The sequence below is a fragment of the Macrotis lagotis genome, chromosome 1, assembly GCF_037893015.1.
Source record: "Macrotis lagotis isolate mMagLag1 chromosome 1, bilby.v1.9.chrom.fasta, whole genome shotgun sequence".
Classification (NCBI taxonomy): domain Eukaryota; kingdom Metazoa; phylum Chordata; class Mammalia; order Peramelemorphia; family Peramelidae; genus Macrotis; species Macrotis lagotis.
This window is the reverse complement of record NC_133658.1, coordinates 126,108,032-126,135,913: the sequence shown is the minus strand read 5'-3', so window position 1 is coordinate 126,135,913 and position 27,882 is coordinate 126,108,032. Positions and strand designations below refer to the sequence as shown.

The 27,882-nt window shown below is 38.1% G+C and overlaps 1 long non-coding RNA gene across 1 annotated transcript; it reads right to left on the bottom strand.

The window, feature by feature from the left end:
- On the bottom strand, positions 1-27,882 carry LOC141502642 (uncharacterized). Its single transcript, XR_012472608.1, has 3 exons — positions 27,675-27,882; positions 11,484-11,567; positions 1-4,236 (listed from the first exon to the last, which is right to left on the bottom strand). It is a non-coding gene; the product is annotated as an uncharacterized LOC141502642 (long non-coding RNA).

The following is a 27,882-nucleotide window of genomic DNA, read 5'->3' as shown; positions in this document are numbered from 1 at the left end:
TTACTTAACAAACAGACCTGACATGAATACTAAAGAGACATTTTCAAATGTCAGGTATTTTTGTTTTATAGCCAACTATTCTTTTGCCTCCTCCATTCTGACCTCATGATATTCTGCTCATGGAAATGATAAAGGAAGCCTGGGACTATGTGGTCTCCTCTCTCCTAGCAGTGTAGAATGATTTTTTCTTTTCTTTTTATTCAAGGTGGTTGCCCAAGGTCACATAGCTAGGTATTTATTAAGTGTCTAGGTCACATTTGAACTCAGGTCCTCCTAATTCCAGGGCTAGTGCTCTAACAATTACATCATCTAGCTGCTGCAAGAATGATTTTTATTGCTTGGTTTCACCACCTTCTCTTAGGTTAGTCTTCTGCCTAGACTCCCTGATAATGAAGAGGCCAACTGAAGGAAATCAGGAGAGCCAGGTTTTGGGTTGGCATGGACAATTGGATGTCACAATAGTCTGGGTATCATTTGATGCCTGTAAACAGAAGGAATGGGGCAACCAGGCCTGGCTAGAGATCCTGGAATGTGGTATCAGTCACAGGGCAGCCCTCTCTGAAACCAGACCCTGCCTTGACCCTGATTAATTACCCTGGAATTGTTCACACAACTAAATTCCTGCTGTCAATGGGTCCTGTGATGTATTTTGAGGCTGCCAATGAAAATAGAGCAGCTCTAATCCTGGTGAGCCTGCCCTGAGGCTGGATGGGATGTCCTGTGGAATGATTATCATGTGATGAGGCTGCCCATGCTTGCCAGCTCTCCTTGGCTTCCCTGGTGTAGTATTCACAATCTCTTTTTTTTTCCTTTCTTTTTTAAAGGGGCTCCCTTTAAAGGGGCCCACTCACGTAGATCACACACTCACAAAGGCCAAATGTATGATTGCTTCATACATTTAATAGCCTTACACATTATTCCAGAAAGAGATAAAAAAAACCTTTCAGTTATAACTAGAAACTTCAGCTTTCTGTGATAGAAACTGACTGAAGGGGAATCATTCTGGTAGATTCCCAACAGCTCATTAAATCCTGGGTTGGCAAAACTGGATGAATATAATTTCAGAGACACTTTGGGTTCATTGTTTTTCCAGACTCCCTTCTCCCTTTTCTCTAGATGTTTCCTTTTCCACTTTTCATGTAACTGTTGAGATTGGCAGAAAAACGAATGGATCTCAGAGGCCATCATGTTTGATCCACCCAGTTACTCTATAACATATTTGATAAAGGGTCATCTGCTTCTGCTAGTAGATCTTTGGCAAAAGGGAATCAATTACTTTCCAAGCAAATTTAATTCCACTATTGGATGACTTCGTTGGTAAGTTTTCCCTTATACAAATTTTAAACCTATCTATTTGTAATGTCCACTCACAATAATTAATCCCGCCAAACATAAGGCATCTAATTACTCTTTAGTGGGATGGCCCTTCAAATGCATGGAGATGGCATCTATTATGTCTTTGTGTAAGTCTTTTTTAAACATTTTTAGTTCTGTTTTATAATGATTTAGTTCACCAGACAGTAGCTTGTAATGACTATTTGTTGTTCAGAAAGCCTGTTGAACCTCTCAGGAAGCTCTGAAAAGTCTTCTTAAAAAAATAGAATATTGTACCTAAGAGTCAATAAAGTAAAATAAATGTTTTCCTAGCTTGGCAGACTTTCTGAGCAATGGTGTGCCAGAGATTCCTGTTGTCTCAGAAAGGCTTGTTCATTATGAACTTTGCCTAATACTAGAGGACTGACTTCAAACAATGAGTAATATCAAGTTTGGCATGAACAAATAAGATGTCCAAAGAGTACTGTTGTCACTTGGCTACCTTGGCTACCTACCCATGGGTAGGTGTCCCAGGAGGAGCCTTTAGGAAAATGTCATGTACATGCTTGATTTTCCCTAGAACTCAGAATATCACCAAGTATCTTTTCAAGGCAACCGAATGGGCAATGCAGTTCTATTAAAGTAGTTAACTTCTAAACTCTACTGCTTCTGTTTGTCCTACCTAAATCCTACATGGATGTCTCCCCCTAGCCATGCAGAAATAGGGCTGAACTGAAAGTAATTCTAGGCTGTTCCACATGAATGATAGACTGAAAGCCTGGCATTTTGTTGCCTCTGTCTCCAGAACTAATGAAATGACCTTTCAATTGTGATTAAGAACTTAATACATTTATATTTATACCAAGGTTTTGGCTTACAGAAATTCTGTGACAGAGGGGAAGAATGTTTCTTCTTCAAACTTTTCTGACTAGTCCTATAGAACTTGTCTTATAAAACGTTTTTTGTTTGTATCTTCTTTGGTGAGGCAGTTGGGGTTAAACAACTTGACCAAGGTCTCCCAGCTAGTCAGTGTCAAGAGTCTGAGTCTGGATTTGAACTTAGGCCCTCCTGACTTCAGGGCTACTGCTCTATTCACTTTACTATCTAGTTTCCCCAGAAGCTGCATTTGTTGTTACTTTAGAGAGTCACTGGACACTACCACGATGGCCTGTGAAGGAACCTGTGCTTTGAGTCCAAGAATAGAAGCAGCTAGGAGCTCTTTGGCATGCCATCATGATAATTTAACTAACTCTCTTTGTGTTGACCACACAGTCCTGGAGACTGAGACCTTGTTCTTTCTAACTTTCTCCTTGTTTGATTCTCTTAAGTTGGCGAAGAAAAGCACAATATTTGCTTTAAAAATAACAAAAAGCACATGCTACCTGATTTGATGTTGTATTCATAACACCAGTCTCTTCCTCACCTGCATTTTTTGGAGTTGAGCCAGTTGTTTTATTTTCAGGCATATCTTCATGTCTTCATTTGTGACTTTCAGTGGTTTGTCATTTTCTTTTCTAACTAATTTTTCAGATGAAGAAACTAAGGCAAACAGGGTGAAGTGATTTGCTCAGAGTCTCACAGATAATAAATGTCTGGGGCCAGATTTGAAGTAAGGAAGATGAGTCTTCCTGGCTACATCTTTTCAAGTTCCTCTTGAAGCTCATTTTCATTGTCATCTCTCGGAGTGAAGCCTTTGTTGATTTCCTTATTACTGCTCTGATCTTCCTCAGATACTTACACACATGTCAGCTAAGACATATTTATTTAATTTGAGCTAGGGACACAAAGTAAGGGAAAGACATAGTTCCTGTCTTCAAGGAACTTACCTTCTAATGGCAGAAACAGCATGAAAATAGATAGTTACAAAAATGAGAGTAGGCAGAAATTAATCTGAAAGAAGAAAGCATTAGTTCAGAGAAAGCTGTACTTGAGTTGAGTCTTGAAGGAAACCAGGAAAACTTAGAAGTAAGAAACACTATGGCAGAGTATTACAGGTCTGGGAGATGAGGAAAGGCCAAAGATATGGAGAGGAGCTGGGAGATGGAATGTTATATTCTTGAATGTTGTATTTGTGGAACTCAAATAGGACAGTGAGTATAGTTTCATCTGACTATGAAGGGCAACTAGGTGTAGTAGTAAATAGAGCACTGTTCTTGGAGTCAGGAGGACAGGAGAAAGAATCTGGCCTTAGACACTAGATACGGTGTGACCTTGGGCAAGTCACTTAATTTTGATTGACTTGCATCCAGGGACATCTCCAGTTATTTTGATTCATACCTGACCACTGGACCCAGATGGTTCTGGAGGAGAAAGTGAGGCTGGTGACTTAGTACAGCAGCCCCCTTACTCAAATCCAATTCATGTGCTTGTCATGGCCTTCTTCAAGAATGAAGGATAGGAGCAGCTAGGTGGTGCAGTGGATAGAGCACCGGCCCTGGAGTCAGGAGTACCTAAGTTCAAATCCTGCCTCAGACACTTAATAATTACCTAGTTGTGAGGCCTTGGGCAAGCCACTTAACCCCATTGCCTTGCAACCCCCCCCCCAAAAAAAAAACAACCCTAAAAATAAAAGAATGAAGGATAAACATCATGTGGAGATAAAGAGACTAGATTATGAAGAACTTTCAATGCTAAACAGATGACTTTATATGTGAACATGGAGGAGCTACTGGAACTCTTCGGGGTAGGGAGAAGAATGAAAATAGAGCACCAGACTTCTGCATGTGGTATCTCTTCAGTAGAAACGGAAGGTTCTTGAAGGCAGGGATCATTTTTATTTTTCTCTTTGCAGATCTAGCACTGTAGCAATAGCACTTTGTACATCATAGGAGTTTAGTAAATGCTTAATGAATTAAGAGTGATGGCGGTGATAATGATGATGATGATGATAATATTTAACTTGGAAAATACCAAATCAGCATTCTGTATAGAAAGAAGAATGACTTTAGTTGTTTCTTAGATTTGTAAATCAAGACAAATCAATCAATAATCAATCAACTTGGTTATTTATTAAGTGCTCACTATGTGCCAGGGATTGTTCTACATGATAGAGATACAAAAGAGGTGAAAGACAGTCCTTGCCCTCCAGGAGCTTACAATCAAATGGGAGAGACAACATGTAAACAAATTTATACAAAGCTATCTAGGAAATAATTGAGAGAAAAGGCACAAACTGTTTTAAAATGCCATCTAGTATTTGTGTACTCATAATTTAGAAATCATTTTTATATTCAGGATCTTCTTTGATACAATAATCTTGTGAGGGAGATGGGTGTAGGTAGCAGTATCTTTTACCTGTGACTATACACTAGAAAAACCAAGAGCTTAAAGTCTTTTAGCTACTTGGAGACAAAAATCATATTGAGAATTTAGGTTTCCTCATCTCTAGTCCAATGTATCATCTGAAGGCAAAGGTATGAAATCCAGTGATGAATATTAGGAAGAGTAAAGGGGTAAATAGGAAGTTTCCAGATTTACAGTCATGACCTTGAGGGCTATCTTTCATTCCATGGCAACAACCCTATTTCTGGAGTATTCTCTCTCTCTCTCTCTTTTTTTTTAAGGTTTTTGCAAGGCAAATGGGGTTAAGTGGCTTGCCCAAGGCCACACAACTAGGTAATTATTAAGTGTCTGAGACTGGATTTGAACCCAGGTACTCCTGACTCCAAGGCCGGTGCTTTATCCACTATGCCACCTAGCCGCCCCTGGAGTATTCTCTTAACATCCAGCCTTCATGCTCAGAAGTATTATTGGGAGCCCCATATTTTTTGGGACTGTCCAAGAAAACCTCTTAAACTAACCTTGGGCTAGTTACAAAGTCCAACTGTGGATTGGCTGGCTTCTAAATAATAATACTTCTACCCTCCCCTAAATTCTCATTCTAGTATTGGATGAACATATTGTAATTATGCTAATCAACCTGGCTGGCCAACCTGAGGCCATATGGGAGGGGCACTGATTTCCATAATTGTTTCCCTCACTTCCTAGGACAGTAGTTTGACTTACTCCTGAAAGAGAACAGACCCTGGGGTTGGCAGCTGTGGAGAGCCCTTCAGCCTGGGTCTTATGTATTATTACATGTGTTATGACTTATTACATGAGAGATATGCTGGACTTAGAGTCAGGAAAGTTGGGTTTGAATCCTACCTCTGTTACTTTCTAGCTTTTTGGTCATGAGCAAGCTACATTCAGATTCTCAGAATCTGTTTTCTTATTGGTAAATTAAAATGGGTAAAATTGGTGCTAACACACAGGATTGTGAGGAAGGTGCTTTTTTTTTTGTAGTGCTAGGGAAAAGTGAACTCGTGATGCTAGTGTGCCTGCTAAGCTTGATCTGGTGTGAACTGTAGGTGGTTACATGGAAAACAAGCACTAAGAATGAAATGAGGGAGTGAGGAGAGGTTTCTGTTTGATTAGGTAAGAATAAGGACACTGGGCTAGACTTGGGCAAAATTGTTCTTGGGGCATCCCCCTTCCCTTTCCTTGTATCCACCTCTACACTTTTGGAGTTCCTTATTCTCCATCAGATGAGTGCTTTGATCATGTCAGGACCTTCTAGACGAACCCAGTGAGTACTAGGGAGACAAACAGCTGGATTGTGCTGTGATTGTACCTATCCTCTAGAAGCTAACATGGGAGTGGTTCTCAGTATGTAAATAGATAGGTACATACTATATACATGATTATTTGAGGAGAAAGAGACCACTAACCTCTGTGATACAGGCATCTGGGAAAATTTCCTGGAGGAGGTGATGCATTGACTAAGCCTTGAAAAATACTAGGGATTTTAAAAGGTGAAGAGTTGGGGTTGGAGGGGAGGGTGGGAACAACCTGTGCAATGAATGGTCTGAAGACATATGGGAGAATACAGAGATCATGGACCAACAATCTATCCATCTGATTAGTCAAATCCTATCAAAATGTTAGTGACTTTATGTGCTAACCTTCTCAGGTGTATCTATACTTTAAAAGAGTAACTATAGGGGGAGAAATAATATTAACAAGAATGAAAACAGCACATTCATATAGTATAACATATTCATTAATATTTTTCATTCATTAATTCATTTATACAGTTAAAAAAACTGGTATATATGCATATATATGTATATATAATCTCATCTGATCTCAGCAGCAGGCTTCTGAGGAAGATGGTATAGTAACTATTATCTCCATTTCATAGATGGAAAAGCTAGGGATCAGAGGAATCGAGTGATTTGTCAAAGATCCCATAGCTAAAAAGTAGTGTTTCTGGGATTTTGACTCAGGTCTTTGGATCCCAAGTCTACTGGATCGTCCCTAAGTGGAAGTAGGGAAGTAAGACTGCCATGGTCTGACTTAGAAGGGTGTATTATCAGCCATTAATTCAGTTGCATGCTACCTTCTCTGAGATAGCCAAGTGTGGAACTGGTCTTTTAGAGAAATTTCACTTCATAGACATAGAAACCAAGGGACAGAGGAATCAAGTAATTCAAAAATCCCATGACTAAAATGTAGCGGTTCTGGGATTTTGACCCAGGTCTTTGGATTTTCAAGTGTACTAGATCAGTCCTGAAGTGGAAACCAGGATCTTCTGAGCCTCCATGGTCTGACTTTTAAGGGTTAGAATCTGTCGATCATTTGGTTGCATTCTACCTTCCCTGAGATAGCCAAATGTAGGATTGATCTCTCAGAGAAATGCATCTGTGCTTGGCCCCCTATCTTCCCTGTCTCCCCCTCATGTATAGGCTCCCCGTATCTCCCCTCCAGAATTGGGCATTGATCTCTCAAGGCCAACATGACCTTTACTCAAGTACCTACAAAAGTAGCTGATCAGGCGGCTATTAGGAAAAATTATCCTTCCAGTTTTCCAGTTTACCTCCAGTCTAAGTTCAGATTGCTTTTTGACTACTGATTTTTTGTGTGGTTGATATGAAAAATATATAGCAAATAGTATTCATTATTACAGTATAATAATATATGAAACAAATAAATATATCCACTTTGGGGGTATGTGCTCAATTTTTTTTTACTGATAAGGCTTGTGATCAAAAACGTTTAGAGACCCATGAAATGGATACACAGAATCTCTAATAGTAGAATTCTAGGCACCATGTCATCTAGATAGGGGAGATATATTTGGACAATGAGAGGTTCCTCCTTTTTCAACAAATAGGTGATCCTTTACTTTGCCTACCTGTAAGGTTAGCTCTGACAGGATTCAGTAACAAACTATAACATAACACAAACTCAAAACTTATAACCAAAGATTTTTTTCCTCTATTCTAATTTCCTTTCTTCTCTGTGACTGGGAAAGCTATCAAAGGAAACCTGACATGAATTTGGGCTCCCTTTGTCTTGGAAAGTCTTGAACTTTGTTCAGTAAGTTCAATATCTAAAGTTTATCATGAACATCTTATTAGAGAATCTCTATCATCAGTTTACTACTGGAGAGGAAATTAGAGCTCATTAACTAGTCTACCTCCTCATTTTACAGATGAAGAAACTGAGACCCAAGGAGCTAAAGTAATTTGTCAAATGTCTAATTCAAATTCATTTGAATAAAAAGCAATAATAGCCCCATAGTTTCTTTCTATATCAATTGATAAATTTAAGGGCAGCTAGGTGGCCCTGGAGTCAAGAGGACCCAAGTTCAAATCTCATCCTAGACATATCACATTTACTAGTTGTGTGACCTTGAGCAAGTCACTTAACCCTATTTCAGTACAAAAACCAGAAACAAAATCAATTGATAAGCTTTTGTTAAGCACCACTGACAACATGCCGAGTACTGTGTCATATTTCCTCCCCTCTTTCTCCACTTTGTCTGATGCTTCTTTATGCATGTTACTGTTATTCCATATATAATAAAGCTGCAGAAGACCCAAAAGGAAACCCAAAGTTAAGAGTGTGCACATTCATTGACCTTATGGTTTGTACTTTATTTTCAGGAAGTGTGGTGGGGGTCTTAATGGCTATAACTTATGGACTCATATGTTTGGAAATATCCTGGATTCAGTTGTAAATAATCAGTAAGTAGGCAATGAAGAAAATTAATTTAGTTTCCTTTAAGAATAGTTTTGATATTGTTGTAATATGAAAGAAGACAAGCTTTTTGCACTTACTAAAATATGTACTCTCTATATATGTTGTGGCTTCCTTTCCTCTATCTATCTGTCTATTTTTCTTTCTGTCACTCTCTCCTCCTCTTCCATCCCAATACTTTGTACTTTGTCTCCTCTTCCTCTCTCTCTCTCTCTCTCTCTCTCTCTCTCTCTCTCTCTCTCTCTCTCTCTAATATTGCTCAATCTTCTCATCTCCCCCCCACTCTTTCTTAGCTTTTCTATCCTTATTTCTGTCTTTCCTTTTCTTTGCTTATTTCATTTTTCTAGTTCTCTTTCCCTTTCATTCCCTTTCTCATGCTTCACTGTCCTTGGATTTCCCAATTTAAAATAGCATCAAAGCAGTGGGAACACCTATAGAGGCAGACTCCCAGGTATGGCAGGGTTTAATGGCACTCCCTCTCTCCCTTCCTCCCTCCTTTCCTCTCTCCCTCCTTTCTCTCCCTCCACCCATCATTGTATAACCTGGCCCAAGTAATATGGCTCAAATGGTCCATTATCTGAAGGATGTCTCATAACAGTGGGTGTATTGACCTACTAAGCTATGTGAGCCATTGCAGTAACTACACACAACAGGCTAAGTGTAGGGCAGAGTTTCAGTCCTAAATCAGAATTACCCTGGATTCTTGGCACTTTAAACCAGATCACTAATACCCAGTGATTTTGTTGGAGTCTCTCTTGTGGGCGGGGATTACTTTTTTTTTTCATTTCTTAATGCTAGTTAAAAGGGGGAAATGAAAAGCTCCCTCCTCCAAAAAGAACTTTGGCAGGCAGACAGTAATGACCATGGAACAGACTGTTTAAATATTATTTACATATTATTTGAAGTCATAACATGGTCTTGTGCCTATTCTTGCTATGGTAAATGACTGTTCAATTTGCTATTCTTAGCAAGGTTAGAGCAATTAAATTGGGGGGAAAAGATGAAAACCAAGGGCAAGCTGTAAGAATGAGGAACAGAAGAACTGCCAGCCATTAAGGCTGCATCTCCAAGAGCTAAGTGAAGGGGAAAGTTGAGAGATTAACTAACTGAATTTGATATGCAGGGATAAAAGGGACTAAATAAGCTGCCTTTTCCACAATAACAGGTTATTGGCCTGAATTGTTGGACAATTGCCTCACTCTCCACTTCCTTTTGCCCTCCCATAGCCACACAATCCAATGTAGAATGAGTTCATTTAAGACTGCTAATAGTCTGCAATGTTTTTCATCCAGTAGCTATAAAAAGGATGGGAGAGAAAGGGATAAATAATAGCAAGGTCACATGCTCCATTAGTAGCTATGCTAATAAAATTTTATATTTGTATACTAATTATAATATTAGGCTAGTATACTACTAATAATAGTATGCTAATATAATATGTATTTTAAGAGGATTTTTTTCTCCCCCACCCCCATGCCCCCTTCACCAGGTTGGGTAGGTATCCATTGCAGGATTTATGGGAGGTATGAATATGAGTCACACAGAATGGGCAGGCATGGATGGTTTGAGATCTGTATTACTGGATGCAGGACCCAAATTTCTGGTCTATCAGATCTATGAGATCTTTCAAAGTAGGTTTATCACTGAAGTTGACTTGGAAAAGAAATTGGAATCAGGTGAGGGAGAAAAACTTAAAGCACTTATGGAACCATGAAATCATAGAATGTCAGAGCTAGAAAAGGTCTTAGTGATTATCTATTTAGTACCCTCATTTTTTGTTTTTAGGTTTTTGCAAGGCAAATGGGGTTAAGTGGCTTGCCCAAGGCCACACAGCTAGGTAATTATTAAGCATCTGAGACCGGATTTGAACCCAGGTACTCCTGACTCCAGGGCCGGTGCTTTATCCACTGCGCCACTTAGCCACCCCTAGCACCCCTCATTTTTTACAGATGAGAAAAATGAGACCTAGAAATGAAATATTTACTGAGGGTTGCAAAACTAGACAACCCCCAAAAGTTATTTTTCTTCCTGCTTTATTTTTAATACTTAAAAATAATTCCCACCCTAAAATGAATTCGTTTACTAAATTGTGAGATTACTCCCCTCTCCCCCCGTCGGAAGCATTTCTTGCCACATATTTTAGTCAATAATGAGTTTGGGTAATGAAATTCGAAACAAGAATGGATGATACAGATTTCCAATGAAAATGCCACTAGGCTAGAAGTCTTTTTTTGAAAGTGATTTGAACTATTTGATTCAATTAGTTTGTTCCAATTTAGTATTTATAGTATGACTTGGTAGAGAGATGGAGGGGGCAAGAGGAAGGGAGCTTTGAATTTTGCCAAGGCTCTTATACAGGCTTGGGAAGTTCTTTTGTGGTGGGAGATGACACAGCTGGCTTGGATGGTATATAGATCCAATGCTATTGGAATGGCAGTGAGGAATTCTACAAAGGGTTCCAGAAGACAACATCATTGCCTATGTGGGGACCAACACTATACAATGCAATGTAATGGGAAAAGATGCCCTCTGGGAGTCAGATGATGTGAGACTGAATCTTTGTTCTGGCATTTCTTAGCTGTAAGACCCTGGAAAAATATGGTAACTACTTTGTGCCTCAGTTTCCTTATCTTTGAAAAGAGTAAAATAATTCCTTAGGTTATCTACACATAGGGTCATTGTGAGTAAAGTGCTATCGTGTAAACCTATATAAATACAGGTTCTTAATTTTATATTTAAAATAAATATAAAATTATAAATAAATTCTTATTATGATTATTGAAGGTGTTCACAATTACCATTGTTTTTTAGTTTGGAATTGGTAATATAAGGGAGACTTTGTGGTACAATGGAACAAACATGGAGCAGTTAGGTGGCACAGGGCCATCTCCAGCTGGCTCAATTCATATGTGATCACTGAACACAAATGGTTCTGGAGGAGAAAGTGAGGCTGGTGACTTAGCATAGCCCCTCTTCCCCACTCAAATCCAATTCATGTGCTTGTCATGGCATCACCTCCCTGATATTGTGGTCTTCTTTGAGAATGAAGGATAAACATCACTGGTTCTGGGGTTAGAAGAGGTTGGTTCAATTCCCATCTTTAGCATCTACTATCTAGGTAACTTTAAGCAAGTCACTTAACCTACCTAGGTCTTCTGAAGGAGTTGGACTTCATAAATAAGATTTCTTCCAGCTTCATGAGTAAGCCTTTCAGAGGCACTGTGGGAATCCTTTTAGATAAGAGAAGAACCCAGGAACTATGAATTTAGTTTGTTCGCTTTTTAAAAGTTTGATAATTATTCAATATATATTATATATATATATATATATATATATATATATATATATAAGTTTATATATTTTAATATACTATCCTGAGGATTATACAGTTTTCAACCAGACTGCTCAAGGAAGCCGATGACCAAAAAAAAATAATGATATAACCACTGTTTAGATGGTAAAGCCCTTGAAGGAAAATATGTTACCTTGCTCATCTTTGTAACCATTCCTTTCTTTAGCCTGCACAGGGACTGACACAAAATTAAACCTCAATAGATAATTGTTCCTCTGGCTAGCTTTCCCATTTGCATGGCTAATGTACCCTCACTTATCCGGAGGCATGCTCTTGTAAGACTGCAGTATAGGAGCCAATCTTCCTTTTTCTATGACCATCCATAAAACCTGGGTAAGCTTATGGGAATCACAAATACACTATCGGAGACAAATAAATAGATCTTAACATCTTGTGGACTATGTGTTAGTATCTGAATTTTCAGTACATCTGGTTTTATTTTTCTCTCTTAAAGAATCTGATCTGTGGCCAAGAATGCATGAATGTACCTTTAAGGAATAGGGAAATGTTACTTTTGAAAAACTTCCTTCCTCTCTAGTACCTTTTGATTCTCGGTCCAGCACCTTGGACCAGAGCACTGAACACTGGACTGCTCAAGAGGGTTTTCTCAAGACAACAGTTTCAGCTTCCAAAGAGGCATGCAAACTGGAATAATGAAATGTTCCATTTGGTTACATTCCTGGCCAGTGGGAGGGGACTGCCTCTGAAAGGGGAAAAAGGTGGGGAGTTCTTAGCTTGATTTCTGTGATGCTGATAAGCAGTAATTTTTGCAGAGGGGGGAAAATAATCGAGTGCAATGAAACCATTTTCATAATACCATGGGAATGAGTTATTGGTTGAGGTAAGGCACAGTTACTAATGGCTGCCTGAGCTTTCATCTCCATCTTTCATGGACCAGGCAGACATTTTTATAGTGCTGACACAAAAAAGAGAGCGTTTACGCTGCTTCCATTCTCCATCTGTCAACAGTTAGGTTAAAAATGCCACTTCAGGATTACTTTTGATCTGATTTCCATTCAAACTTGGTATGGGACTTCAAGGTCCACCAATGGAAACTTTGTGACTCCTGGGGTTCTAATCATATAATATTTACAGAGTATTAATGGTTAGGAAGAGGAAAGGAAACTGAATTTATTTTTGCTTGATCTAGAGGGAAAGTGTCATTTCTTTTTCTCTATAATCTCCCAGCCTCTGACACAGTGTTCTCAGAGCCTTTTCTAAGTATCAAGTCCAAAAAATGGATGCTTCTTAGTTCATTGTTCCTTCTTTATACCTGCCTTTGAAGCTACAGATTCTATATAAAAATGAAATTGAAAACCCTTGAAAATACCACCTCACCCCCCCGCCAAGAGAAAAACCTAAGATTTTAAAAAATATTTTAAAATTTATTTTTTCAATTATGCAAAGATAGTTTACAACAATCATTTTTGGTAAGGTTTTGTATTTCACATTTTTCTTGCTCCCCCTTTCCCTCCCCCTTTCCCCTGATAGAAAACTATCTAATATAAGTTGTATTTATATAACTATCTTAAACATATGTCCATATTAATCATGTTGTGAATGAAGAATCAAATCAAAAAGGAAAGAACATTAAAGGGGGAAAAGGTAATATTTAAGACAACTTTTAAAAATTGAAGCTAATGAACTCTGGAGATCCTATGACTTTTGAAACTGGATTCTGCCTTCTCTTCCAGCACTCCACCCTAGCTCCTGTTTGAGTTTAGAGAACTGCATGTCAGGGAATGCTGATGGGAACAGAATATAAACAGAACATATCTGATTCATTCTTTGCCTATTTCACAAACCAAGATTTTCCCTCTATGGAATCAATGTTAGTCTTGGTGTACTGAAGAGTTATAAATTTGAGAACAGTGTTATTTTGTACAAGGTTTCGATTTGGAACTAAAAAAGATGTTGGATAGGGAAAAATCAATAGGTCAGAGTTATTTTTGTTTGACACAAGCTAAGGTTTATGCAATATCAAAAGCTCTGATATGGAAGGGAACTTAAGGGTGATCTGGTCCAATGCCCTTGCTTTAGTTGGCCAAAGTCTCACAGATAGCAAGTAACAGACTTTGTATTCAAACTTTTGACCCTAAACACATCAAATATTCTACTTTTCCATAGGTTTCTTTGTCAGGCAAAGTTCTCATAGATCTAATTATGTGGAGCGATCCTTGTGATTGGTTCTTTTGGTTTCTTAAAATCAAGTTACCTTATTTTTCTCTTATACTCATTGGGGAAGAAGAAAGGGAGCAGTGTCCTCTCTGCTTTTCTTTTTTTTAAATTTATTTTTATTAAAACTATTATTTGAGTTTTACAATTTTCCTCCCAATCTTACTTGCCCCCCACCACAGAAAGCAATCTATCAGTCTTTACTTTGTTTCCATGTTGTATCTTGATCCAAATTGGGTGTGATGTCTTCTCTGCTTTACTTTGAGCACTGAGTGCATGTGACATAAACAGTTATGATAGGCAGGGAGAAGAATGCTAGAATGTGGAAGGAGAAGAAGATGGGCTGATTTATGCTAAAAAGAATTAGTGGTTTTTGAAATGAGCAATTAACTTGTTGCTTTCTCAAATGAGAGAAATTCACATCATGACTTATTTGAATTTATTAAGCATTTGTTATTGGTAGAGCAACATCATAAGTTTTTTTTTATCCAGGAGATGGAGAACTACTCTTTATTGAACTTCAGGAAGTTGAAGGTAATCCTCTCCTCTGAACTTTTATGTTCATTTTCTTCCCTTCTTTAATTGAACATTTATTAATATAACCTTGTTTTAGTTATATATGCACATACCTTGTTCTTCTAGTTATATTTTAAACTCAGTAAGTGTAAGGACCATCTCATATTTATTTTTATCTCCTAAAGCTCTTAGTCTAGGCACAAAGTAGATGTTTCGTTGGTTATTTTTGTTGTGAGAATCAATTCTATAGTATATGTAAGATATAAGACAAGGAGAGACAATAAGAGACAGGATAGAATCACATGAAAAGAGAATCAAAGATTTCTAGAAAGGATCTTAGAGGTCATTCAGTCCAAACCCAGTCATTTTATTGGAGAAGAAGTTGAGATTCAGAGAATGGGAGATGAACTTTTATTGGAATTTGTGATCACTTGGAATTTGTGATTGGGGTCTCTTAATGGCAATATTATTACGTCTTTATTGGTTATATTCTTCACACAAGGCTGCTTCTGGGACACCCATAATACTATTACAAGACTTTGCCAATGGAGTATGAGCTTCAACATGTGGAACCTGGATGATGATGATGATGATGATGATGATGATGATGATAGTGATGATGGTAACTATAAGTTAACTGGCTTGATTCTAATAGCTGGCAGATATATAATATTTCCTTTAGGTTTGCAAAATATTTTATAAAAGTTATTTCCTTTGTCCCTACTAACTGGCACTATCTCCAATTTTTTTCAAAAGAAAGGTTTTAATGAAGAGCCCAGTGACTGGTATAGGATCTTATGATATAGGATGCTTATCATCAGATTTGCCACAGAATGCTGAATTTTTTAGCCATGAAAGGTGTGGAAAAGAATAACTTTTAATAGTTTACATTTACTTTGTGTTTCCATGTTTGCAAAACATTTTATATTTGTGATTGTAATTGATTCTCATTGCCCTTTTTTTCAAAAATGCTATTTATTTAAGGCCATGGGGTTAAGTGACTTGCTCAAGGTCACACAACTAGGCAATTATTAAGTGTCTAAGGTCGCATTTGAATTTAGGTCCTCCTAACTCCTGGGCCAGTGCTATATCCACTGTACCACCTTGCTGTCTCTCTCATTGCCCTTTTAAGGTGGCTATTATTTCCATTTTATAGTTGAAGAAACAGAAGCAGAGATATTATGTGACTTGCCTGGGTTCACGAAGTAAGATTCTGAGGCAGGATTTGAACTCATGTCTTTATGATTCCAAGCACAGCACTCAGGCTACCAAACCACCAGGCTATACCAGGCAAAGAGGGGGTATGATTTGAATTGGTGGGAAGATTCCCCAGGCCAAAGCAATGACAAATTCTTGTAATATTGAAGTAAAGTTTAGAAAATAAGAATGGAAAGAAAATAACATTTGTATGAATATGGGGGAAGTATGATTTCTTCTACTTTATGAAAATTTGCTTTCTAAGATGACAGAACTTAGAAGAGGTACAGATGCAATGACCAGCACAGAAATATATGAGGAAAATGTGAGACAGAAATGGGTGGCATAAAAATTGCAATTGGAATAATAATGAGTTGGCCCTATCATTATTGACCATGATAGTGTGCTTCTAAATGGGGAAAGCTAATAGGCATTGGAATAAAATTAGGGCCATAAATGTTGGCTTACTATGTTTAGAAAGAAGGTAGAGTTCAGAACAATGAATCTCATAATTATTCTAGTTTAGTTCCCTTCTGGAATGTGTATCTGTTTGACTCATGTTTTTTAGTGGGCATGGGCAAGGTATAGCGTATTTTAAATGAAGACTCTGTAGAAGAAGGGGCAGCTAGGTGGCACAGTGGATAGAGTGCCAGACCTGGAGTCAGGAAGATTCATTTCTTAAATTCAAGATTGACCTTATACACTTACTGTGTGACCCTGAGTAAGTCACTTTTGTCTCAGTTTCCTCATCTGTAAAATGAACTGAAGAAGGAAATGACAATCCTTCCCAAATGGGGTCACAAAGAGTTGGACATGACTAAAATAACTGAACAACAACACATATGAGAAGGAAACCTCTATAGGAAAAGTATGATTAGAAAAGGAAGATGTCCAACAATGTGGGGAACATGATGGATAAGAGTTAAACAGTTTGAGTATGCTTCTGGTTCCTACAATATCTAAAAAGAACTTGAGAAAGACCCCTAACTACATGAGTATATTCTCTATATGAAAGAACACGAGCAATAATTAACTAGGTTGGGGCACTTAGGTGACACAGTGGATAGAGCACTGGATCTAGAGTAAGGAGGACCTGAGTTCACATTTAGCCTTAGACACTTATTAGGTATGTGATCTGGGCCAAACCACTTGATTGTTCCTCCACAATCAAAAAAAAAATTAACTAAACTGAGAAGGCATGGAGAGACTGCAAACCACACCAGTGGAGGAAGTACTGTCTTTTGCTCCTTTTTGTACCTCCAGTATGAAGCATAATAACTGGCACATTAAAAAAATACACATTAATAAATGTTTATTGTTTAATCTCTGATATCTCTGGTTTAGATCGGGATTGGTAGATTGACAACTGATAGATTTCTTCCATTGGAACATAGATCTTGGATATTAACTATAAATAGGCAATAAATTGGACTTGAAATTGAAAAGGAGAAGAGAGGAGGTAACTCCTAGGAAAAATTGTAAGATTTTTAAAAATTAAGTAACTCAAAGCTTTCTTTTAAAACCAAAGTTCACCTTTCCACACCACCATTCTTCTAGTAATGATCTTTGATTGCCAGTCATGGAATCCCATGGTCTTTGAAGAATTGTAATGGAAGATCACCCAAAGGGCATTGGAGGGGTGTGCTGGTGTTAAGCAGGGTTATAGAAATGGTATAGGGTATAGAGCACCTAGAATCAGGAAGACATAAGTTCAAATCCAGCTTCAGAATTGTGATAGCTGTCTGACACTAGGCAAGTCACTTAATCTCTGTCTGCCTCACATTCCTCAACTGCCAAATGAGGATTATAATAATAACATCTCCATGTCAAGGTTGTGGTGCAGATCAAGTGAGATAATAGTTGTATGCTGCCAGTCACACAGTAGGCCCTGCTTCTTCCCTCTTTATTCAAATAAGAAATTACATGGGGAAGTCGCATCAGGGATGTCATTGGAGAATTACTTGAAAAACAATGGGTTGGTCATATAATGAGAGGGAAAGATAAGGGGCTTCATTTCCCATTTATAGATAGCCTTTCTTGATCTCCATTAATTCTAGAGCCTTATCTCTGTTGTTTCTTTCCTATTTTTTCTCTATATAGATGATTGTCTGCACGATTTCTCCCACTTTAAGATCATGAGGTCCTTGAGGGAATGTTCTGTCTTTTGCCCTTTTAATTGCAGCACTTAGCACAATGGTTGTTGCATGCTCAACAAGTGCTTTTTGTCTGATGACTACTGAATGATTGATGGGAAGCTTCATAGGTATCCATCCCAATGTCATAAAGATAGATGTCTCTGCAGTTTGGGTTGACTACCCCAGTAGACAAAGAGAAGAGTCACACAGGATAACAGAAATGTATAGGTAGTTCTTTATGTCATTTAAAGAATTGTGCTTATCGGTGAGGTCACAGGTCTATTGGAGTATCAAAGTATTGATTCATATTATTATTTAATAACTTGAGTAACTAGACTGTTTGCCTTAACAAGCTGATCTCCCTTGAGTTACTCGTGACGACTCAAGTCATGGTGCCAGGACAGTGGTTGCTCAGTAATCTGGCTGAAATGGGCTAGAGCTTTCAGGATGCTGAATGTCCTAGCCTAGGAAGATTTTTGACAATTTAGTTACTCTTTTGGAGGTACCCAGGAAGTAAGATGAATGAAAGGGAAAATGATTTGTTTAGTGGAAATTGGTGTAGGCCATTGGGCGAGTAGCTATTTTCGAGATGTATGGGAGCTCCCTGTCCCAGAGCACTAGCCCTCACAGCATTTTTCATGGCAGATTTAGAATGGAGAATGCTGATTGAATGAGCCAGAGCCTGAACAAAGGAAAAATGTGTGCTTAGGATGTGGGGAAACAGAAAGTTGGGAAATGATTGCCCAAGTTACAGTCACTTTGGACAAACTAAGAGAATTTTAGCATTTCAGCCTGGCCTCACTGTCTATTGTTGAATTTGCTTAATGATCATTTAAAAAACCACCAGTTAGAACTTATTGCAGAGCAACATAATGGCTCTGCTGGGGGTGATGACACCACTGAATTTTGATTTTTGTTACAACCAGATAATAAGGTGGTGGTTGTTGTTTGGTCATTTCAGTCACGTCTGACTCTTCATGACCCCATTTAGAGTTTTCTTGGCAAAGATACTGGAATGGGCTGCTATTTCCTTTTCTAGCTCATTTTATAGATGATGAAACCGAGGCAAAGAGAGTTATAGTGACTTATCCAGGGTCACAGTTTTTAAGTGTCTGAGGCCAGATTTGAATTCAGGAAGATGAGTCTTCCTGACTACAGGTCTGGTGCTCTATCCAATACACCACCTTACTCCCCAGAAGATAAAGTATTAAGTCGAATTTTGAAGGATAACTCTATTCTCTTACTATTTTGTCATTGCTTAAAATATTACTATAGGAATGGTAATGCCTAATATTTACATAGTGTAACTCTAGGGTTTAGTATGTTGGGCTCTAAGGGCTGTTAAATATATGTTATCCCAGTTGATCATGTCAGCAACCCTATTAGGCAAATGCTACATACATTGTCCATTTTACATTTAGGGAAACTGAGACTGAGACAGGTGAGATTTATCTAGGATCATACAATTTGAATGGAAAACTAGGTCTTTCTTACTCTAAATTCAGTATTCTATTTATAGCATCACAGCATTTCGCAGATGAAATCCAGAAACTTTTTATTTCAAAAGGTATCATTTAACATAAAAATCATTTCTCCTTCTCACCTTCTACTATAGTATAACCTATTGGAAAAAGGGGGAAGGGGTATTATTAATGATTTATTTTCTATTAAGAGTATGAAGCAGGGGCGGCTAGGTGGCGCAGTTGGGGCAGCTAGGTGGTGCAGTAGATAAAGCACCAGCCCTGCAGTCAGAAGTACCTGAGTTCAAGACTGGCCTCAGACACTTAATAATCACCTAGCTGTGTGGCTTTGGGCAAGCCACTTAACCCCATTTGCCTTGCAAAAACTAAAAAAAAAAAAAAAAAAAAAAGAAAGAAAAAAAGAGTATGAAGCAAGTTTGGGTAGAGGTAAAGTCTAAATATTCTGTAATTTAGACTAAGTATTTTTCCTCAGATAGATAGTGAAAAAAAAGTTTCTGAATGTCCAGCTTCATGACATGCTAAATCACAAAGATTTTTCATTTTGAAAAGAAAAGACACTTTCAGTCATTCAACAAATTTTCTGTGAGTACTAACCAGTCACCATTTGGTATTGGGAGGGTGGGAAGAAGAGGTAAATCAGAGGGAGGTAGGTAAAAAAATAAATAAAATAGAACCCAGGAATAACTTAAAGACTGGGAGGAGGAAATAGAATGTCTATTGAAGTAAATATATGCACATGCAAATAATTATGATACCAAACCATATTAGTTAGAAAGTATAGCACAGTGGAAAGAGTCCAAGGCTTGGATTTGAAGTCCATTTCTGAAATCCTTGAATATCTGGGGGCACAATGGATAGAGCACCAGGCCTAGAATAATGAAGACCTGAATTCAAATGTGGTCTCAGACACTTACTAGCTATATGATCCTGGCAAATCACTTAATCCTGTTTGTAGCAATCTTTTCACCTGTAAAATGAGTTGGAGAAGGAATGGCAAACCACTCGAGTATTTTTGCCAAGAGAATACCAAATAGGGTCACTAAGAGTCAGGCACAAATGGAAATGTTTGTACAATAACAAAATCTAATACCCTCTAACTGTGTGATGGTGAACTCAACCTCTCTTACTGCCATCTGGGAAAATGGGACAGTACCTGTTTTAAGGATTTAATGAGATAATATAGATAAATGTAATAGATAAAATGTAGATAATATAGATAAAATGTTATATATACTATTTAAAAAGGCTAAACCTTTAATATAATTCATATATGGCAGTGGCTCTCAATAAGTAGTCCAGATACTCTTTGGAGAGGGAGGCAAAATGTGCCCAGCAAGTCAAACTGTCACTATTACTTTGACTACCATCTTCCTACAGACCCTGATGATAGCAGCCCAAGATTCTGAACCCAAGATCCTAGTAATAATTTCAGTCCAATCATCCTGGGAAGCAAACCCTGTGGAATTGCAACCTGGCAATTGCATTTGGTTCAGTCATATCTGTCAAAGAACCAGGAAGAAACCTTGCTATCATCAAAATCTTTGACACTATCAAATCTCCAACATCCCAAGCAGAAATGATTTTGTCATTGGAAATGACAGTTTATAAGGACTGTGGGACTTTTCTATTTTTTCCATGTGTTGTCTTTCCCATTCAAATGGGAAGTTTGAGAGGAGAGAGGATCTTGCTTTTTCATTTATATCTCTAGCACTTAACACAATATGTATGCAAAGCCAAGTAAATGCTTAATAAATCCTTCATTCTTTTATTCATATTCATGCTACTTATTATTAATGACCATTAGAGTCTTAAAAAAAGACCAATATATTAAATTCAGAGGGAGAGAGAGAGAGAGAGAGAGAGAGAGAGAGAGAGAGAGACAGAGAGATTATTTCTGGTGAAAGGGATCAAGAAAGACTTCATGGAGGAAATACAAATTGAGCTTTGTCTCTGAAAGAGTAGTAGACATCTAATGCTGAGTTAATGATGTTAATATAAATGTGGGGAATGACCATGGACATTCAGGAAATAGAAGGTATCCTAGAGCAGAAATAGAAGGTGTAAAAGGCATTTGTGAAAGTGTAGTAAGGGATAAGGTTCAGAAGGAAGGCAGAACACAGATCCCAGAGGGCTTTATTTGCTAGGCAATGCTTAGATTTTTGAGCAAGGAAATAAGAGAATCAGTGGGTGCTTTAGGAAGAGTGATTAATTTAGTGTTGGTGGGGTAAGGATAGGAGGTAGGAAGGCCAGTAAGAAAGCCTTATTGTAGGTGCATCAGCATGTACACAGGCTGAACTTGGAGGGTGGCAGAATCAAAAGGAAGAGAAGAATTTGAGAGATATTGTGAAGGAAGATTTGGCATGACTTCAAAATAGATTAAATTCAGGGAATATGAGAGAAGGAAGAGACAAAGATAGGCTTGTAGTTTGAGCAAGGGGCCAACTGGGGAATAATGGTATTGTTAAAAGAAAAATGGAAATCAGGAAGGGATCTGGGGGTTAGGAGGTGGGGGAAGAAGGGGTATGATGGCGGATTAATTCAGTCTTGGAAATCTTGAATCTAAGGTGACATCTCAAGTCACCAGTTAGAAACATAAGACAAGAGTTAAGAAAATAGGTCATTGCTGGAATATGGATTTGACTGTCATGCACTTTGATTGATAATTGAAGCTAGAATTGGATGAAATCACTGAGGGGCAGATAGGATAAATATACAAGGAGAAAACAATATGGTTGAAGATAGATCCTAATTTAGACATGAGGAGATTTAGAGATAAAGAGGAAAAATGGGAGTTTTAAGTATTCGGAAGGTGGGGATATGATATATTATAGTACTGTCAAGGAAGATGATAATTAGGAACAGATTATAGGATTTAGAAATGAGGACATAAGTGAGTTTAGGGAGAATAGTTAATTGAAAACTAGATTAAAAAGGTTTTGAGCAGTGGAAACTGATATAGAACCACTTTTTACAGAAGTTTGATGATGAAGGGAAGGAGTGAAGGGATAAACAGATTGAGGGAAAGAATGTACCTATAGCTATCTATATATGTATCTTTAAATTACAGGGGAGACTTGAGTATGCTTGTAGGCAAAGGGGAAGGAGTCCATGTGAAGATGCACAAGAGAGAGGGTGTTATTGATGGACTGAAGTACTGGAGGAGGGAGTAAGGGGGATGGAATCAGAGACACAGGTGGAGGGGTTAGCCTTGGCTGGAGAAGCCTGAATGAAGAATGACTTCTCAAGATGAAGGCAACAATCTCAGGATGCTATCCATCAGGGAGTCGGACTAAGTAGCAGTCCATGTGCACAAAAATGCTGAAGAAGCAAAGGCATTCCTATTTCTCTGAGCTGGGCAAAACAATTTCTGCATTCCAGGCAACTTAAATGCCATTTGTATCTGGGTCTGACAGTTGCCTGTCCCATCCAGAGTATGAAATAGCTGCCTTTCTTAACTGTTTTTGAATCCCCTAAAGTCTCAGTGGCATGAGGTTCTTTGCCCTACTTTTCAAGGGTTAGCTATGCATCTCAAAATGTATGTCTGAGTTTCTCCAGAGTTAATATTTATTCACACAAAATCCATTTTATTGCTTTTCAAAAGAAAAATTCAGGAGATTTATTTCCTGCCATCACTTGTCTAAACCAACCCTACCCAGCCAGCTGTCTCGGTGGAGAATGGTTGGGGCCCCCAGTTTATAGGGAATTGGCCTTTTTTGGTTCAGATTGCAGCCCTCCTGCTCCTTGACCCCCTGACTCAGTGAAGGTTGACTTTTGAACTTTTAGAACTGTTAGAAGTTGACCCTGGCTTTTTGAAATGGAGCTTTATGACAGACACCTGCTCGCTTTCTCTTTGACTCCAGATTGAGATTTGGTGTTCAGCCATTATTTTTATTTTGTTTTCAGTTTGATCTCTGCCCTTGGTCCAAGTTAGGAAGTCTATGGAGAAGATTCCAAAGAAAGTAAATGCTGTTTTCATTGCAAAATTTTTCTTGCTGGGTGTGAGTTCAGAGGATTCAGTTGAGACCTCTCTTGTCCTCCAGTTTCTGAGTAGATTTGTAAGAACCTGGGAATCTCCTTTTTTTCTTGTTGGACAAGAGCCATTTGTGTCAATTTCTTCAGTTTCTTTGTAAATATCACTTTCCCCTGTTAGATTTGAAGTAGACCATAGGGCTAATGAATAGAGGCTCTCACCTGTCTTAGATTAAGCCAACAGAATGAAAGCAATTTATTAGAGAAGAAATTATAGTTGATGAGAAGGGGTGGTGGTGGAAATCAATGTAGTCCTGAACTTGGGATGGGTTATGGAAGGACAGGTGATAATGGCAGAACAGGGAATTGTGAGAAGAAAGACTATTTACAAAGGAACTATGATTCAAACTAGAACATAGAACTTAGGGATGGGGAGAAAGAAAAGTTAGTAAGTAAAAGATTAAAGAAAGATGAAATCTGAGGCACACATATATTTCAACTGAAAGTGAACTCAAAACCTATCTAATATAATCCATTAATTTTATAGATGTGAAAAATGAAGCCCCAAAAGCTCACAAAGGTAGTAATGGAGATAGTATAAGACACCCAGGTCTTCTGAATCTAAAGCCAGCATCCTAACTGTGGCACATTTCTGCCTGAGAAAGTACATGGAAGATTTGAAAAAAAAAGAGCAAAGAGGCTTTGTCGATATGTCATCAACACATGTCATTGAAAAGAAAAATAATTGCATGAGGGAAACATTTGTTCCACATAATGCCAGACATCTAAATGTTTTGAAACATCCAGTTCTTTGGCACTGTGCAGCAAATTGTCTGAATGATTGAATAGATACTGCTGTGGACCCAAGGCTGGTAATACCCAGGAACTCCCCTAACATCTCTAGGAGGTTGGGTTCCAGAACTTTCAAGCTGGTATTGCTAGAGAGGTAACCCTGAGGCTACTCAGGAATGTTCCTTTCTTTCTCTTGAAGGCTGAGGATTAGTATCTCTCATTGCTTGGCCATGTGGTTCCACTCTCATTGGACCATGTGGTTGAGAGAATGTGGTGACTACAATGTGTCTCTGGCACTGGCTTCCCAGGATTGAATCATCAGATACTCAGTCAAGAAATCAGGGTCCAGGAATTCTTGCCACTCTAGCATTGCCTTGGCTGCTACCCAGACCACCATTTTTATGAGATTACCAATTCAAACTCACTTTACTTCCAGCTCCTCCTTACTCTCTGAACTTTTCCACCTCCTTCCCAGTAGCCTTGCCTCTCTTCCCTATTCCTTTCACCCTTCCCCCACTTCTTTGTTTTGGCTTTTATGTATTTTTTCTATTAAAATGCAAGTTCCTTGAGGGCAGGAAGTATTTTTTAACTTGTATTTGTATCTTCAGTGCTTAGTACAGTGTCTGGCACACATAGTAAGCCCTTGAATTGGAAGGGAAAAGGGAAAGCCTATTCCTCCACTAGTTTCTTATGCTAGAAGGTGGCCCCTCTGGTGTTAAAAAAAAAGGTCATTGATTAGGGCCTGTGCTAGTATAGAGGAAGCCAACCTCCAAGCAGCCAAATTTTGCTTTCAGATTTCTGGTCTCTGACTCCTGATGTTTTCTCTTTGATTTGAAAGTGAAAAAAAAAGGAATTATGCCATAGAGCCTCTTTTTTGATTAATTGTGCAAGGGTGAAGGCCAACCAGTTAAAGCTAGCCAGTTCCTCTCCAATCAATGAGACTTAAGGAGATAGTCCCATCTTCAATGAAGGGTCATACTGCATTGAAAGAGAAACTCCAAGCCCTCCAACAAAAGCTTACCAACTCCTAAAGTCATCAAGTTATTTTGAGAATTCTTTATTAACCTCCTAGGTTTCATCTTGAGCTCACCACAACCTTGCAAGAGAGATAGTCCATGTATTATTATTATTCTCCATTTTATAGCTGAGAAAAGCAAGGCTTAGGACCATCAAGGACCTTTCCAATTAATTCTGTAGTTCTGTGAGAATTTGAAAATTTCTTTGGGTTGAGCCTTAGCTCATTTTCTTCTCTTTGTGCATTTTCACCAGATTAGTTATGGGAGGGGAAAGAAAAAGAGGACCAGGAAATATCAAGAATCTGAGTTTGATATTAGATTTTTCCTGATTTCAGGTCTAATATCAGGTCTTTTCCCATTCTCCCATGATGATTTTCCAGGAGAGGATAAGAAGTTACAAGTCAAAAGGGGTGAATTTATAATTTTATAATATCAGGTATCAGTTAAACAGGTTGGTTTTGGTGGGGAAAGGAAGAGCAAGGAGGAGGAGAATTTTATCATTTCCTTGGCAATCATACCATGTAGCTATTCTACAGTCGATATATTCATAAAGCCAGTCTGATAAAATACACTCATGTTTCAGTTCTAGATTGCTTCCAAAATTCCCCCGATTTTTGCCCCTTTCTCTAGTAGCCTAGCTAACCTTTTACTCCTCTCACCCTAAAAAGAAGTTTCTCTTCACTGAGAAAGGGAGATTGTGGTAGGTTTGGAATGATGGAACCCAAGGAAAAAACTAGACGTTATAAGCCTCCCGTTTTACTACCACCTCTTTTCCCTCTCTCACTGTTTTGCCACCTTTTCTGAATGTCATCTACCCTCTGTTACCTTCTGAAATTATTATTAATGGAATTCTCTACACTTTCCCTGAACTCTTGGTTTTTCCTCTTAGTTCCTGATTATTTTAATTCTGCCAGACTCTTTTTCATATCCCTTGCTTGCTGGCCCTTAATTTACAAGCGAACATTTCTCCTATTCATTTCCTTCATTTTCATTCTTGTAACGTTCCATCTTCCTTCCTTGAGCTTGTGAGAATGAAAATATACTTTTCAAATTTTACTGGCCCAATTATTCTACTTTAAATGAAGCCAAGACAGCAATCACACTGCTCTCTAAAAACCCAGGCACATTGAGAAAGGAATGAAAATATCAGTCCTTTTCTCACATTCCCAGCCCACCTGCTTTGACATGTTTTTACTCACAAGAATGGTGAGGGTTTAGAAATGTTTCAGGTCTTATTTGAAAGATTTTTTGTTTTGCCACAAGACAAGGTAGGCAACTGAACTGCTAATGAATTTTTTTAGTCAATCAGTCAAATAAGTATATTCAACAGTTACTATATGCTTAATACTATAGGCTTCAACAAGAATTATGCAGAAGTCCATGACTTTTCCCACCTTTCCCTCCCATAACTAATCTAATGAAATGAGGAAATTCAGGAAGGAAAGACTGAGTCAAGGTCTGAAACACAGAGATTTTCATTATTTTTCACAGAACTATAAAATTAGTTGCAAGGGACCTTGGTAGTCTTCTGATCAGATGCTCTCATTTTAGACAAGGATGCTGAGAAGCAGGGAGTTTAGGGTGAACTTCTCTAAGTTACCTAATCTTCTAGAGAATAACAGTGTTGGGATAAGAATTCTTATCTTCCTGATCTGTATGAAATCTACAGCATCATGATTCTATAAGGCCCAGTCCAAATCTTTCTCTAACTCACCCAGCTAGAAATGATGTCTCTCTTTTTTGTTGTGAGGATGGAGCTTTGTCATAGATAAAACTCTTTTTATGAATATGAATGAATGAATGAAACATATATTTAGTGCTTTGTCCTTAGTAAGTGCTGAAGAAAGAAAAAAATCAAAATCAAAAAAGGAAATAAGAAAATAAAAATAAGAAAATAAGATACCCTCTGATCTCAAGGAGTTCACATTCTAATGGGAGAGAGACAGCATATATGGAATGTGAATTGTAATTACTTTTGTGTGTCTTACAGAAATTATCCTCATGAATTTTGCACTGTATATATACTTCTGTGCTGTATTCCTTCCTATACTAGTAAAAAGTTTCAAGAAGGCAAAGTCTCTCTATATTTCATATAACTTTGTATAATCCTTTACAGTTTCTAACAGTGCCTTCAATACAAGAAGCATTCTATAAATATATGTTGAATAAATGAGGGAGGAGTTTGGAGTCTTTATGGGGACTTTGGATGCTCTGCCACAGATTTTATTTTTATTTTATTTTTTGCCAGCTTCTTAATCCATTTGTTAACTCCTTAGGTCTCCATTTTCTATTTGACTTGTCCTGATGCAGGTAACACATCAAGGAAGAAAAACAGAATCCCTTAGATAAATAGAAACCCCTGAGCCTTAGTGCTTTCCCTTCTCATTTCTGGAAGTTTCTGTCTGTATGAATCCTCAATTCACCTCCCTCCTCCTTTTTCTTTTTATAATCCACAAAGGAATGAAGACATATGAAAAAGTGTTATGAGCTTAATCGAAAGTCTGTCTAATAATAATGAGAATTGCAGTGGGCTTGTAAAGAACACAGATCAGGAACACTTAACCATAATGGCGCTACACAGTAATGAAGACTCAAGTACTTCTTATTAGACATCAAGCTGTGAATCAGAACTCATCTAACCCTCTGATTGCTGAAGGAAATCTGTAATTGATGCACTAGAATGGTCATTATTATTATTACTTACTTTTATCCAGATGAAGCAGCTCCGTGGTTGCCTTGGGCCACTTTGGTTCTCCAGGTGTGCAGGGCTGCTGGGCTGCCCTTCCATTAAATCTTTAAATAAAGGCTCTAATCAATTTCCATTGAAATCTGTAATAACCCCATTTAACGACCAGTTTGTTTGAGTGTTAACAGCCTGTGAGCTAACAAACTGGTCATTAACAGGTGCTAAC